Source organism: Camelina sativa, chromosome 14 (assembly GCF_030686135.1).
Source record: "Camelina sativa cultivar CO46 ecotype springtype chromosome 14, ASM3068613v1".
Lineage (NCBI taxonomy): Eukaryota > Viridiplantae > Streptophyta > Magnoliopsida > Brassicales > Brassicaceae > Camelina > Camelina sativa.
Window position 1 is genome coordinate 21,159,755 of NC_141893.1, and position 3,592 is coordinate 21,163,346.

Here is a 3,592-nt window from a genome sequence, read left to right on the forward strand (position 1 = left end):
CATTGGATTGTTACATATTTTGACCGTATAAAGAGTAACATAGATGTTTACTGCTTCGAATCATTGTTTTCTTGGTTTTAGCCTCTTTCGGGATAAAATGGGTAAACCTGGTGTCTAAACACTCCAAATCCAACCCGAACTTTTATAATTAGTTAAAAGAATTGGATTGTCAAACATTCTGACCCTAGAAACAGTAACAAAACTGTTTACTGCTTCGAATCAATGTTTTCTTGGTTTTAGCCTGTTTGGGGACAAAATAGGTAAAAGTGGTGTCTAAACATTCCAAATTCAACCCGAACTCTTATAATTAGTCAAATGTATTGGACTGTCACAGATTCTGACCCTAGAAACAGTAACAATGCTGTTTACTGCTTCGAATCAATGTTTTCTTGGTTTTAGCCTGTTTCGGGACAAAATGGGTAAAAGTGGTGTCTAAACACTCCAAATTCAACCCGAACTCTTATAATTAGTCAAATGTATTGGATTGTTACATATTTTGACCCTATAAAGAGTAACATAGATGTTTACTGCTTCAAATCAATGTTTTCTCGGTTTTAGCCTCTTTCGGGATAAAATGGGTAAACCTGGTGTCTAAACACTCCAAATCCAACCCGAACTTTTATAATTAGTTAAAAGAATTGGATTGTCAAACATTCTGACCCTAGAAACAGTAACAAAACTGTTTACTGCTTCGAATCAATGTTTTCTTGGTTTTAGCCTGTTTCGGGACAAAATAGGTAAAAGTGGTGTCTAAACACTCCAAATTCAACCCGAACTCTTATAATTTGTCAAATGTATTGGATAGTTACATATTTTGACCCTATAAAGAGTAACATAACTGTTTACTGCTTCAAATCAATGTTTTCTCGGTGTTGGCCTGTTTCGGGACAAAATGGGTAAAAGTGGTGTCTAAACACTCCAAATTTAACCCAAACCTTTATAATTAGTCAAAAGAATTGGATTGTTACATATTTTGACCCAAGAAAGAGTAACATAGCTGTGTACTGCTTCGAAACAATGTTTTCTCTCGGTTTTAGCCTGTTTTCTTGGTTTAAGCCTGTTTTGGGATAAAACGGGCTTAAGTGTTGTCTAAACACTCCAAATTCATCCCGAACTCATACAATTAGTCAAATGCATTGTATTGTCACAGATTCTGACCCTAGAAACAGTAACAATGCTGTTTACTGCTTCGAATCAATGTTTTCTTGGTTTTAGCCTGTTTCGGGACAAAATGGGTAAAAGTGGTGTCTAAACACTCCAAATTCAACCCGAACTCTTGTAATTAGTCAAATGCATTGGATTGTTTCATATTTTGACCCTATAAAGAGTAACATAGATGTTTACTGCTTCGAATCATTGTTTTCTTGGTTTTAGCCTCTTTCGGGATAAAATGGGTAAACCTGGTGTCTAAACACTCCAAATCCAACCCGAACTTTTATAATTAGTTAAAAGAATTGGATTGTCAAACATTCTGACCCTAGAAACAGTAACAAAACTGTTTACTGCTTCGAATCAATGTTTTCTTGGTTTTAGCCTGTTTGGGGACAAAATAGGTAAAAGTGGTGTCTAAACATTCCAAATTCAACCCGAACTTTTATAGTTAGTCAAATGTATTGGATAGTTACATATTTTGACCCTATAAAGAGTAACATAACTGTTTACTGCTTCGAATCAATGTTTTCTCGGTTTTAGCCTCTTTCGGGACAAAATTGGTGGTGTCTAAACACTCCAAATTCAACCCGAACTTTTATAATTAGTTAAAAGAATTGGATTGTTACATATTTTGACCCTACAAAGAGTAACGTAGCTGTGTACTGATTCGAATCAATGTTTTCTCTCGGTTTTAACCTGTTTTCTTGGTTTGAGCCTGTTTTGTGATAAAACGAGTTTAAGTGTTGTCTAAACACTCCAAATTCATCCCGAACTCATACAATTAGTCAAATGCATTGTATTGTCCCAGATTCTGACCCTAGAAACAGTAACAAAGCTGTTTACTGCTTCGAATGAATGTATTCTTGGTTTTAGCCTGTTTCGGGACAAAATGGGTAAAAGTGGTGTCTAAACACTCCAAATTCAACCCGAACTCTTATAATTAGTCAAATGCATTGGATTGTTACATATTTTGACCCTATAAAGAGTAACATAGATGTTTACTGCTTCAAATCAATGTTTTCTCGGTTTTAGCCTCTTTCGGGATAAAATGGGTAAACCTGGTGTCTAAACACTCCAAATCCAACCCAAACTTTTATAATTAGTTAAAAGAATTGGATTGTCAAACATTCTGACCCTAGAAACAGTAACAAAACTGTTTACTGCTTCGAATCAATGTTTTCTTGGTTTTAGCCTGTTTCGGGACAAAATAGGTAAAAGTGGTGTCTAAACACTCCAAATTCAACCCGAACTCTTATAATTAGTCAAATGTATTGGATAGTTACATATTTTGACCCTATAAAGAGTAACATAACTGTTTACTGCTTCAAATCAATGTTTTCTCGGTGTTAGCCTCTTTCGGGACAAAATGGGTAAAAGTGGTGTCTAAACACTCCAAATTTAACCCAAACCTTTATAATTAGTCAAAAGAATTGGATTGTTACATATTTTGACCCAAGAAAGAGTAACATAGCTGTGTACTGCTTCGAAACAATGTTTTAGCCTGTTTTCTTGGTTTAAGCCTGTTTTGGGATAAAACGGGCTTAAGTGTTGTCTAAACACTCCAAATTCATCCCGAACTCATACAATTAGTCAAATGCATTGGACTGTCACAGTTTCTGACCCTAGAAACAGTAACAATGCTGTTTACTGCTTCGAATCAATGTTTTCTTGGTTTTAGCCTGTTTCGGGACAAAATGGGTAAAAGTGGTGTCTAAACACTCCAAATTCAACCCGAACTCTTGTAATTAGTCAAATGCATTGGATTGTTACATATTTTGACCCTATAAAGAGTAACATAGATGTTTACTGCTTCGAATCATTGTTTTCTTGGTTTTAGCCTCTTTCGGGATAAAATGGGTAAACCTGGTGTCTAAACACTCCAAATCCAACCCGAACTTTTATAATTAGTTAAAAGAATTGGATTGTCAAACATTCTGACCCTAGAAACAGTAACAAAACTGTTTACTGCTTCGAATCAATGTTTTCTTGGTTTTAGCCTGTTTGGGGACAAAATAGGTAAAAGTGGTGTCTAAACATTCCAAATTCAACCCGAACTCTTATAATTAGTCAAATGTATTGGACTGTCACAGATTCTGACCCTAGAAACAGTAACAATGCTGTTTACTGCTTCGAATCAATGTTTTCTTGGTTTTAGCCTGTTTCGGGACAAAATGGGTAAAAGTGGTGTCTAAACACTCCAAATTCAACCCGAACTCTTATAATTAGTCAAATGTATTGGATTGTTACATATTTTGACCCTATAAAGAGTAACATAGATGTTTACTGCTTCAAATCAATGTTTTCCTCGGTTTTAGCCTCTTTCGGGATAAAATGGGTAAACCTGGTGTCTAAACACTCCAAATCCAACCCCGAACTTTTATAATTAGTTAAAAGAATTGGATTGTCAAACATTCTGACCCTAGAAACAGTAACAAAACTG